This window comes from Rattus norvegicus, chromosome 15 (assembly GCF_021556685.1).
Source record: "Rattus norvegicus strain SHRSP/BbbUtx chromosome 15, alternate assembly SHRSP_T2T, whole genome shotgun sequence".
Lineage (NCBI taxonomy): Eukaryota > Metazoa > Chordata > Mammalia > Rodentia > Muridae > Rattus > Rattus norvegicus.
Window position 1 is genome coordinate 56337561 of NC_141548.1, and position 12934 is coordinate 56350494.

The 12934-nt window shown below is 45.5% G+C and overlaps 1 protein-coding gene across 3 annotated transcripts in view; it reads left to right on the forward strand.

The window, feature by feature from the left end:
• The window catches only part of Lcp1 (lymphocyte cytosolic protein 1), a 102087-nt gene that overhangs the window by 48540 nt on the left and 40613 nt on the right, over positions 1-12934 (forward strand). Inside the window, exon 1 of one of the 3 annotated variants that reach the window (XM_087585827.1) lies at positions 9967-10202. The gene's annotated coding sequence lies outside the window, so the exon portion shown is untranslated. 3 annotated transcript variants of the gene reach the window in all.

Genomic DNA, 12934 nt, shown 5'->3' on the forward strand with positions numbered 1-12934 from the left:
CAAGCCATATTCCCAAGATAGTCCTTTGTTTGTGAAAGGAACACAAGGGCACACTACTCAACCGCTCTGTATTGTTCTTAGAAAATTCCAACGTCACCTTTTCTTTTTCTTTACGTCACCTTTTCTTTTTCTTTACGTCACCTTTTCTTTTTCTTTACGTCACCTTTTCTTTTTCTTTACGTCACCTTTTCTTTTTCTTTACCTGAGGAGTTCAGGTCCCTCTGCACATACTGGGGATACAGCAATCAACTCTCAAAATAAAGCTAATCCAGGAAATTAAGAAATGTCCTCATTTAACTCACGCTTGAGTAGAACTAAATAATTGTAAGTTCAGATTATAAAGTCACTGGATTTTATGACTAATGGCAGATGTTATAGCAGAATGACACTGTTTAGATTAATGTTAATTTTTTCCCAGGATTTTTTTGGGGGGGGGGGTTGGTTGTTTCTCACTTCACAGATACCCAGTGAAATAAGATTACTCAGCCCATGTACTGAACAACACAAAAATAGAAGTCGAAGTTAGAGCCCATCAAAATATATAACTGATCTGTCAGCCAACTCTGGGAGTTCCAAACAATACAGCCTTGACTCCTGACATCAAACACTGAAGGCTTTCTGCAGTGCTGAGACACTGCATCCTGACCAGGTATCCGTCACCTAAGGGAATCTCGCTCCAGCTGTGGAAGCCAAGATGCTCCCAGACAGCATCTCCTGTTGTTTTCCTCAGCTTCCTTCTGACTCAGCTTCCCGTCTTCACCACTCACTCTTCCTGTTGTTTCTCTTTGTCAATTTCCATCATTGCATCTGTCTTCCCATCAGTTGCACAATAGCCCCATCTTGTAAGATATTGCAAGTCCCACCCCCATGGGGGGAGAGCAGTGAGTAGGAATTTCATTTATCACCCAAATAACAACAGCTAATGCACCCTTACTTGGAATTGAGCTTTCCCCTAAGGGATATTTAACTGTAAGAAAGCATCCAGTCGTCACGGCAATCCCATGAGGTGAATACTGGCATCACCTTCATATTTGACGATGGGTTTGTTCGCACATGTGTTTTGTTTAATTTTTTATGACCGAATGAGTGCTGTGTCTGGTCGGATCCGGAGAAAGCCCCAGAACAAACGATGAACTCTAGCACGTGCACACCTAAGGTCTGAAGTTGTAAGAAGTGCAGCCATGATGTGACCGTTTTCATTAGAGGTCCTTCCGTTGTCCCCACACAAGCTCTGTCCTGTGCATGTGACTGTTATCTGTGTACAATGTACAGACCGTACAACATGATCTTTTCCTTTAAATTCTTGGAGCAGTTCTTAGTTTTAGGTGTTAAGAGTGACTTCAGTCCAGTGGTCTTCACATTTTCTAGTGCGTTGTGACTGACAGTCGGGGGTAAATTAATGTGTACACCTGAGTCCCTGTACCTACAACTAGACAGTCATTGCCAGCTGTAAGTGTTCTAAAGACTTTTTACAAATGAGACATTGCTTTGATTGTGGGTAGGAGAGCAGAAGTTGAAAGTAACCCACGTGGTGAGTTAAAATACATTTTCCTCAGCTTCAGAACTCGGTCTGTCAGTCTCATTTACAAGCTATGCAAAGGCTGTTTCTCAGATATGGTCAGCCCCACCTACCCCGGAAGGAGAAGCTGCCATGTTAAATTGAGGAACCAGCAAAGCCTCAGCTATGTGGTTGCAGCATTGATTCTTAGTTTAGCATAAGCTACATGGACCCCTACCCTTCTCTTCATACATGCACAAGCGTGAGAGCACACACACACACACACACACTCACACACACATACACGCACAAACATATGCACACATACACATACACAAATGCACATGCACATCTATACACACACAGACACACATACGCACACACGCACACATGCACACACATGTTAGTAACTGAAAGTGCGTGGGCATCAGATCTTGCATCCTCTACTGCGGACAGCTCCAGACCTGGTACCAGGCTAGTTGTGCGCATGCACTGTAGTCTCCCAGATAATCTGCTCTCACTTTTATTCTGCTTTCCAGAGGGAAGTTGCCTGATGAGATAATTCCCTACTTTCAGGTTCCTTATTCTTATAGATTTATTAACGTTTATCTAAGGTATGTCTCTGAATCAACGAGGAAGGGAACTACCTAAATTATTTGCGTGATATCTGCGTGTTGCCCTAGGTGCCGTCGCTCGGGCAGAATTTGATTAGCACGAGTCCTTGTCTTCTCTACTGTGAGTGAGCCTTCAGCAGTGTGGGGCCCTTAGCTCCTTGGCAGCTCGAGCTCACAGTGGCTCAACTGCCTGACTGAAGTATCTGAAACCCAAATGCTCTGAGTCAAAACTTTTGAGTGCCGACATAATTCTTGGGAACTTTCAGCGTCTGGAATATTTCAGATCTTTTTGTTTTTGGATAGGTGTCATGCAGATATCCCTAGGTCTGTAAAACTCTGAGGTCTGAAGCACTCCTGGTCCCAAGCGTTTTGGAGGAAGGCTGTGTAACCTGTATGTCTAATGCTCCTCTTCTGGCTATGGCTAAATAACGGACGAGAGCCACTTAAGGGCAAGTGGTCTGTTTTGACTCATCCCTTAGAGGTTGCCGTCTCTCTGGGCGGGAAGGATTGAAACTGCTGTAATAGTGGTTCTGGGGACCTGAAGATGGCTTTGTTCACATCTAGATCTAGGTAGGTTGGGCAGAGCCAAACGCTAGCCAGGCCAGAGACCCAAAGCTTGCCCATAATCTGGAGACCAACTGTGAGCATTTCAGACTCAAATCCTAACAGTCACCTTCACTCAAGGAGGGGCAAGGGAGACAGAAGTTGCTTATGGAGAACTTGAGGTCACAGGTACCAAAGACAAAGTGCCTGGTGGGGAAGGCAGCTCTGACACCTTCCATTGACGAACAGCTTTCTCCATCTTAAAACTGTGCTTTGAGCTGTCCCTGCCACTTTGTTGATGGCTCTTAAGTTTCCTCTTTGTAATGGTGAAGGGTAGTTGTACCATGGACACTTTTGGGTGTCCCCCTGCCTCACTGCCTTTCATGTGGAGATTTTTATCACGATATCACCGGTGCTTTTTCTGTCCTCTGACCACGGAGGGTGACAGTTGGGACTTTTCAGCTCTCTCTTAATCAGGTGGCTCTGCCTATGCTTTCGGGGCCTTGATTCTCCCTACAATTTCGTACAAATATTTGATTTTAGAAGCTTGTTAATATTTTATAGCTTTTTGTTTTGTTTTTATTTATTTTTTAAAGTATTTATTTACATGTTTATTCTGTGTATATGTGCACGCACATGTGGCACATGGAGACAGAGGACAGCATGAGGAAGTCGTTGGCAGCAAGAGTTTTTATCCACTGAGCTGTCTCACTGGCTTATAAACCAGTGTAAAATAAGCCTCATGTTACAGGTTTTAAAGTCAGGGCTTGTAGCTCTTATTCCTAGAAGAAGCAGAGCGATGCGGCTCATAGACTAGTAGCAAATGGACATAGATTTGGATTCATAGTCTGGTTCTGACCATCTCAAACGCCAAGCGAACTCTTGAACCTCTGAGGTCAGTTTACATCATTTTAACTTTTTATTGGTTCTTTGTGAATTTCACATCATGCACCCCAATCCCACTCATCTCCCCCTCTCTTTGTATCTACCCTCCAATCTTGCAATGACCCCCCCACAAAACACAAAAATTAAAAACCGTAACAAAACAAAAAGCCCAAAACCAAACATCTCAGCATGTCGTGGTCTCATCTACAGTATGTCACGGTGTGTCTCACATTATACCCTTTCGTCCACACATCTTTACTTGCCAACGTTCATTGCAACGAGTCACTGGTATGATTTGAGGCCTCTGGCTTCTGCTACACTATCAGTACTGGGTCCTCACCGGGACTCCTCTCAGATGTGCTGTTGTTGCCCTGAGTCATGGCGACCCTGCAGCTTTGGCTCTGCAGGACAGGCCCCTTCACTTGCTCCAGCAGTTCACAGGTGGGTAGATGTCGCCATGGGCCAACACAGAGCCCTGGATCTGGGCCTGGGTAGCAGCTGAGTTGGTCAACCTGCCAGCTCTCCTGCACCAGGGCCAGCTCTCCAGCTCTGCCCTGGCTAGCTCACCCAAGTGATGCAGCTGGCAAGGGGCGGGGCCAGCTCTACTGAGTGCCAAAGCCACTGAGTGGTGGGGCCAGCTCTACTAAGTGCCACTGAGGGGCAGGGGCAGCTCTTTGAAACCTTTGGACATTAACATGGTCCAAGGTGGAAGTCCAGACCGGAGATGTCCACATGGCCTTTGGTGGTGACACAAGCCATGGACATCAACACAGACCCCTGCTGCTGCAGGGCCATGGATCCAGACATAGCCCTCGGTGGCAGCACAGGTCAGGACTTTACCATGGCCCCAGGTAGCAGCCCAGCTGTTCCTCGCCCCCCACACATCTCTAATTCCACTTCCACCTCTCTTGACAGTACTCAAACCATTTTGCTTCTCCTTTACTCCTATCTCTCCACCACACGGTTCCACATCACAGTGGCATGTGAGCCATGTGGTGGCATGTGGAGACTGTTTTCTTTCCTGTAAATGAAAGCAACTACTATTTTCTGAGTTCTCCTTGGGTCCATTGTTCACTACCATGTTCCCATGTTGTATCCATGGGAATACCTATTTTGATCACCACTACATCGGATTGACATCATGTCAAGCATTTGAAATATACTTGCTATATTACCTCTCCATATATCCAGGTATAAAGTTGATATTGTTGTCTCCTTATTTCCTAAGGCTTAACGTGGTTTCTTAAGTTATCTACAGGTCATAGCATTAGCTCAGAGTTAAGGTTCACAGTTGCCTCGTCCATTTTAAGTGCATTTCTTAAGAGTGCAAACCGTGACTGTTGACACTACATTGATAAGAGCTAAAGAGCTCGATCAGAAGGTAAGAGCACTCACTGCTCTTGCAGAGGAACGGATTCAGTTCCCAACATCTCCAGGGCAGCTCAAAACCCTTAACTCCAGTTCTAGGCCTCCTCAGGTACCAGACATGCACATGGTGCATACATGTGCGTGTAGACACACATACTCATACATGTCAAATAAAAATAAATAAATCTTAAAATAAATAACATTACAGTCAGGCATAGTGGCATCCCAGCACTCAGAGCCTGAGGTTGGAGAATCAAGAGTAAGGGTCCAGCCTGGTCTACATATTGAAACTCTATCTCCTTTACCATGACCTAGGTGTCACCTGATAAGTCTTAAGTCTCCCTGTCTGGGATTGAGTATTGAATGATTGTTCCTGTGCCATATTTTCTATCCCGCCTCTATGTTGGGTACGTTTACTGGTTTAACAAATGTTTGAGAAGCAAGCAAGTAAGTGCTTGAGGGTTTGTGACATACAGTCTAACAGTTATGCAAGGATTAGGTTACATTGTGTAGCCACTGAAATTTCCCTCTTGTGACACTTAAAAGTTTGACAAAAGAAACACCGCATCATAAATTGGTATCAGTAGATATTTGCTAACTGCCTGTTACTCCTTCCCCCACCCGTGTGTGTGTGTGTGTGTGTGTGTGTGTGTGTGTGTGTGTGTAATTGACCTTGTTATCAGACTCTAAAGGAACAACTCCATGAGCCCATTGAGAATGTCACACTATTAAGAATAACTGGGAGCTTGTGTTGCCATCGCTAATGTACAAATGTGGTTACTGGTTTTCAGCTCAAGCTAGAATATAGGAATTTAGGGAGTGAACAGGGAGAAATGCTGAGCAGGACAACAGGACTTGTCCTGAATGTTTGGTGTACCCAAGGGGAGAGGAGGGGAACAACAGGGGCCATTATCTCAGGTGCCCAAAGCTCTCTCACTTCTCATGGCTCATGGTGGATGTGGTTGGGCTTTTCTTAACATTACTGCGTATTTTCCAAGTCTGGCCACACTTCCTCAACTGTTAGCAGGTACTTTCCACTGTTAGCATTTCAGACTAGTCAGAGCTCAGAGACGCCTAAAGTAAGGTTAGTTAATATCAATGCTGATGACTTCCAGTACCACCTGCCAGGTCTGCACCGTCTGTGGGGCTCCTAAGACTTCAAGCAGGGAACTGGCATGCAGGAACCAAAACAAGGCATGGTCTTTTAGAGCTAGGGCATGGTGTAAAACCTAGATTTACACTCACACAACAAACACACAGAGTGTATACACAATCAAGTGCAACTCCAGGGTAGTGATTATAATATTTCTTACATGTAGACTAGAAATGTGCGTTGTTCCCTAAGATAAGTTTCTAAAAGTTTGCATCTTCTTTTACCATCCACCCTTTCCTTTCCCCCTTTCCTTTAGGTGTATCTCAAAATTTGGAGATTTTTCCCTCCCAAATCTTCAGTTTTTGAATCCTAATGGATGTGCTTCTTGAGCTTGACCAGACCACACTAAGATTCTGGACATTCTACTTCTCTATTCAAGCTTGTGTCTGATTCACTTCTCTACTCTGTGAGAGCGGGGAGACATTTTCCCAACTCTGGCTTCTCCGGTTCCCTCTTCTTAAAGCAGAGTTTTCTAAGGAGAGGTGGTGTTCTAAGGAGGAAGCATTTTGTTTATATTTTATTACCTGCAGTATGTGCATGTGCGTGTGCATGCGTGCGTGCGTGTGTGCGTGCATGCGTCTGTGTGTGTGTGCATGTGTGTGTGTGCGTGTGCATGTGTGTGTGCATGCGTCTGTGTGTGTGTGCATGTGTGTGTGCATGCGTCTGTGTGTGTGTGCATGTGTGTGTGTGCGTGTGCATGTGTGTGTGTGCGTGTGCATGTGTGTGTGTGCGTGTGTGTGTGTGTGCGTGTGTGTGTGCATGCGTCTGTGTGTGCATGCGTCTGTGTGTGTGTGCATGTGTGTGTGCATGCGTCTGTGTGTGTGTGCATGTGTGTGTGTGTGTGTGTGTGCGCGCGTGTGCATGTGTGTGTGTTTGCAGTATAGCCTGGGTCACTGACATTTTACTTCTAGAAACAAGAGAACCTCAGTGCTTCCTTTTTGTTGGGTTCGGCATCCAACATCCCTGATTCAGCTACACCAAACCAGCACCAGCCGTCTGTAGGCTTTTGTTTGCCTTTCATTTCACAGAGCTGTTACCATCTTGGCTATATGGAAAACGCCATAGTGAGCCCCTAACACTGCCTTCTCAAGAAAGCCTTCCCTTTCAGTCTTTATGCCATCTCCCTTCCTCACCCTGCCCTTCCTGCCCCTCCTTCTTTCTCATTCCCATCTCCCCATCCTTTCTCCTTCCACTCCTTCCTCTAACCTTTCCCTTCTTCTCTGTCAGAGTCCAGGTCTCCCTTCTCTGTGCTCACAGCACCATGATGACATCTTTAAAGGACTCAGGGTAGTGTAGACTTTCTTTTACTTGACTGTGTGTCTCTGAAAGCATCGTTGTGTTTTTCAGTGACCAAGACAAGACAACCCCTTCCAAAAACAATAGTGGATAATTAAAGTATACAGGACTCCCGAATACAGGGCCCCTTTTCTCCATGAGGGCCATGGGGACACAAGCAGGAAAGACCAAGCCTGGTGGTGGCGTTGCTTGTCTTCACATTTCCTTTGAAATGCTCAGGAACTCGAGAGAAGAGATATCTCAAATTTCCCCAGAGATCGCTAGTCCTGAGTTTGTAGGCTCAACATGACACTAGGACTTTGGCCTTTTGGAGTTTCCTTTTGGGTCACCCTGATGAAGGGCAGAGAACAGATACAGGAATGTGATAACCAGGGCACTTGGAAAGTGAGGAGCCTGCCCCAGGTCACCCTAAGCTAGTCATTTAACCCCATTCCCCTGCATAATGGTCATGGGAGTGTGGCGAGACCTGAGTGTCGATGTAGATTAAGCATCCAGCAGATATTAACTGCTATTGTTATGACCCAAGTCTTCCACTGTCTTTTAGCTGCTGTTTTCTCTGACTCTAGATGACAAGGCCTATCTGGAGTCTCTGGGTTAAAGATCCCACATAAAAGAGGGGACAGGCTGCCTGACCTTTGAGAAATCTGTTGAGTCTAAGCCTCAGTTTATTTTGTGCTGCTGTGAGCAAATGCCTGAGGCTGGGTAGTGTATGAGTCAGAGAGATTCATTTCCTTCCATTTTGGAGGCTGGAACATCATGTGAGGGGGAGGAGCTACATGGTTCCTCTGCTTCACTCCATGGTAGCAGGCAGAAGGCAAGGAAAGGTGAGAGTGGGTCAAGTCCACCCTACAAGAGGAAATCCCTGCCATGCTGGCATTGGCCGATGGAGACGCTGCTGTGAACACCGACATTACCCCTCCCTTTAACACCACTGCATTCTGGATTTGGTTCTTACACGATTCTGGAAGATGCATTTGAACTGCAACACTGTGTATCTTTCTCTAGGGGACCAGCTGTACCTCTCACCAGGGGAACAAATTCTTCCCCGGGGATGGAAGGAATCCTCCTGGATTCTATATTGCATGGTGTTTGTTTTCCTTATCAAAGAAGCCACATCTTACTTTTGTGTTCTCAGCATCTAACATGGGCTCTGGAGTGCAGCAGATATTAGGCAATGTCAGTTGCAGGGATAATTGTACACATTTGAGTTTGCTTAGGGCACACATTGAGAATAGCCGGAGAATGGGTTTCAGAACCCTATTAATGATATGCAAACTCCACAACTGCATTCTATCCTTTTATGCTTTTTATTGTCTACATGAACTATTGGATTGGGCTGCTCCTAGAGCTGTAGAAACATTGCAGAGGTGTTATGAGGACTCCCTTTACGCCCGTCACTTAGGTTCCATGCCTCTAAACAGAAGGGCTTTCTTATAGTTTGTTACTGTTGTTTTTGAAACGCTTTTCTCCGAATTGACGTTCAGTTGATATATCAAATAGTGTGTGTCTCTCACATGCAACGTAGGTTTTGAAATGTATTTGCACTATTCTAAACAAGTGCTCACCTCATGGTTACTTTCTTACGTAGTCAATCCTCTTAGTTCACTTCCTTAGCATTTTCAAGAGTGAGGCAGACTGTCATCAACTGTAGTCACCATGGTACCCAGCAGCTTTCCTGAACTCATTCCTCCATGCAAGTGTGACAATGCATGATCCCTAGCCACTCTGGCTTCTGGTAGCCGCCATTTTACTCTCAACGTCCATAAGAATATATATATATATATATATATATATATATATATATATATATATATATATGCATATATATTATCTACATATTAGTGAGATGAGGTTGTATTTGTGTTTCTCTGGCTGTCTTCAGGTTTATCTATTTCTTGCACAGACAGAAATTTTCTTCCTATTTTTTAGAAGAATATCATTCCATGTGTTTTTTTTACCATGCACCATATGAGTACAATGCTTTATCCAGTCATCAATCAATGGGCATTTAAATTGCTTCAGTTTCTCGGCCATATTTTCTTTGAGGCAACACCTTACTATATAGACCAGGACGGCCTTCAATTTATCACTCTCCTGCCTTGGCTTCCCAGGTGCTGAACTTACAGTGTCTGCCACCATGCCTGGCATTTCTTGGCCATCAAGAACAGTGCAACCTTTTGGGGTGCCCTGCATGGATGTAGATCTCTTAAACTAATGGTTTCTTGTCCTTTCAGTAAATACCCAATAATGGGGTATCTGGACCACGTGGCAGTTCTGCTTTTAACCCCTCAGGAATCTCCTGGCTCTTTAATAAGGGTTACCCTACAACTTTGATAGTCTCGTGTTCCCCGGTTAAGGAAGTTGGCACAAATGCAGAAGACAGCAAAGCAAATTTAAAGGTTGGAAAATAAACTCCTCAACCAACATCTAAAAAGGATAACCCATCTCCAACGTGGGAGATTTATGAATTGACCAGCTCCTATAGTTCTGTCTGAGATTAGCCCAAGAAAGGAGGAGCTGTAATTGTATCAGAAGAGATTTAGGTTACAAGGCAGGGATATGAGATACCGGAGAGGTTATAGAGTTTCCTTATTTGGGTCTTTTTAAAGAAAATGCTAGATGGCTCCCTTTCTGGGACAGTCTGTTCGCTGGCTTGCCTAGAAGCGAGGAATGAACTGGATCAGCTTGTCTTTAGCCGTGCGTGATGACGTCCCAGAAAACAGGTCCCACAGGCCACTTTGACAGCTCTCCTGCTCTGACCTGTTCCACTGGGCAGCTGAGTAGGGACATCCGCCTGGGATCCATGAGGAGATGCATCTTCTGGGACAGCTCTGTGTGTGATGAGGTAAGGACAGGGACAGTGGCTGGCCCCAGGGACCAGGCCCCCTCCCCCACTGGCTCAGAGATACCTTTGGGGTACAGCCACTATTCCTGTGGGCACTCGGACCAACCATGCTGTTCTCTGCAAGCTCGGCTCTAGTCTACAGGTTCACTGCTCAGCTACTGAGTGGAATCTTGAGACTTTTAACCTGGAAGGGACTTCTTCTCTCAATATATGGATGAAGAAACTGAGGCCCAGAGAACAAGCTGGAGGTTGATGCCACACAGCCAGGAGGGAGGTGGGGTCTCCTCACGAGAGCCTAGATACCACCTTCCCTCAGTCCCCCGCCCATTACTCCAGCTGAGACTCACTTAGCAAACTCACTCACTTAGTGAGTTGTGGGGGCCGATTTTGGTATCTGGTATTTTTATTTATTTATGTCTGTATGTCTGTACTTTGAGATAAGGTGGTCCTGACAGGACTGGAACTCGCCATGTAGCAAAGGATGATCTCAAACTCAAGGAGATCTTTTTGCCTCAGTATCCCTATATGATAGGCTTGTAGGTCCATGTCACAATACCTGCCATGCTATTTTAATTGTAGACAGGCCTCCTCTCTGGTCCTTTTGGTTTTTTATTCTCAGAGGTCCGTGTTTAAGCTTTTCACCCATTTTTAGTGAGTTCCAGGAAATCTCACTGTGTTCACCATTTGCGTTAGGTTAATCATCATCTAGGGGTTACATTCAAACCTTGACGTTTAAATGTGGGCTTTGTGGAGCCCTAGCCTTTGCGTCTCCCACTCTTGTACTTCCTCCTGCATCTCCCAGCAGCTAGAGCAGAGCATTGTACAGCAACATCCCAGAGGGTTTTCATTCACAGACCAGTGAATGGAGTTTGATATTCAGATGATAACAGTAAGTTGATTGATATCAATTCTTTGAACAATATTTTTGGCATGCTCTGAACTTCGATGGGGAAAAGCGTGGTTCTTAAAGTCTCTGTGCAGGATGAAAAGACGCTGTGGATTTCCAAGAGGCTAGAACCAGGGGTAGCACTGTAGCCTAAGGAAGGAGAGGGGTGCCAATGTACTGCTGTACCCTCAAACTCCAGCCTGGTGTATCGCCCTTGCTTACAAAGCTTGGGTTGGATATCTTGGTGGAGAGCAGAGGTACTGAGGATGTTCTAGGAAGGACTGGTGGGGCAATGTGGTCTCCAGAGTTGAAGATAGGGCTGGGATCTTCCCTGTAGCTTCAGAAGCCCCTCAATCGAGTGGCCAACCCCAGAAGCTTTCGGAGCACCACCACAGGGAGCAGGCTAGAGTGCTGGGACTTGCTGGCTTTCCTAGCAGTGTTCCCACAGCTCCAGATTTGCAGTGACAGGCCTCCTTTGCCTTCTCCCCTGAGGCCTTTAGGTCAGAGGCTGGAGAGAAAGGGTTCTGTGCCTCAGAACAGCCTGTGGGGAAACTGGTGCATTTGCAGAAATAATTTTAAAAAAAGTCGAAATTTGAGGTTTAACTTGATAGAAGGATTTGTAAGAGTCTTTCAAGTGCCCATTTATATCTGAGGCCATTAATTGAATTCATTTTTTAAAAAGATATGTTTGGGTGTTTGCCTCCTTGTATGTTTATGCATCAATTGTGTACCTGGTGCCTGTGGAAGTCAAGAGAGGGAGTTGTATTCCCTGGGACTGGGGTTACTGGAGTTACGGACAAATAGGAGCTGTCATGTAGGTGTTGGAAGTCTAAATCTAGGTTCTCTGCAAGAGCAGCAGTGCTCTTAACCACTGAGGCATCTCTACAGTCCCTATAACTGACCTGTTAAACAAAACAAAGTCATCTAAAAGCTGTAATTTTAGAGTCATCCTTTAACTGAAAGGGGAACATGAACTCGTATCTAATGATAGAGCAAGTTGCTGTATACTCTTCCTTAGCTTTCCTACAGGTGTTCCTGCAAAGAAAGCACGGGACCAAGCAAAAGCCGTTTCTCCCCTTAAACTGTGTGAACGTTTTCTTCTGCTGGAGAATCTCATCACACCTTTGCTTCATTTCTTAGTCGTCTTAAGCTACAGTCAGCCCCCGTGGCTCCCGTGTTGCTCAGACAGTGTGTTTCTGATTATTCACCGTTTGTGGAAGTCTCTGGAAGCTTTGTCATTTCCCCAGTGGATGTTGAGATCCCCTGAGGTTGCTCAGATGCAACTGGGACCAAGAGTCAGGAGTTTCCAGTTTTCCTTTACCTACAGAGTCAGATTGCAGAGAAAGTGGGGCACAGGCAGAAGCGTGCCTTGAGCCTTGATCATGTGATACCGGGTGACAAATGCCTGGGACTCTAGCAGGTGAATAACTGGTCGCTGCTGTCCCTAATCTCAACACCGATGCACCCAGAGTAGCCTTTGAGTGACACCACAGGAGGACAGGCCACTCCTCCCCTCTTTCTGCTGTTTACATAATCAGTCCTGAAACCTGAGAAATCTCACGCCTAAGTACACACTCATTTAGAGGAGACCCCTCTAGCACTATGTTCTGTGGTGAACACCTATTAAGTTGCTCCTACATTTGGTCCTTGGGCAATTTGAGCCAAAAAGACTTTGGTAAGAACTCATTCTCAGAATCCCTGGGTGTAACCCAGCTCGGGAACACCATACATCTGGAAGCAGAGACACCAACCCTGACATCTTTCAACAGATTTGTGACTTTTGCAGCTGGGGAAGGACTTGAGCTAAAGGGTAGTCTTAAAAATTAAAACAAACAAACAAACAATC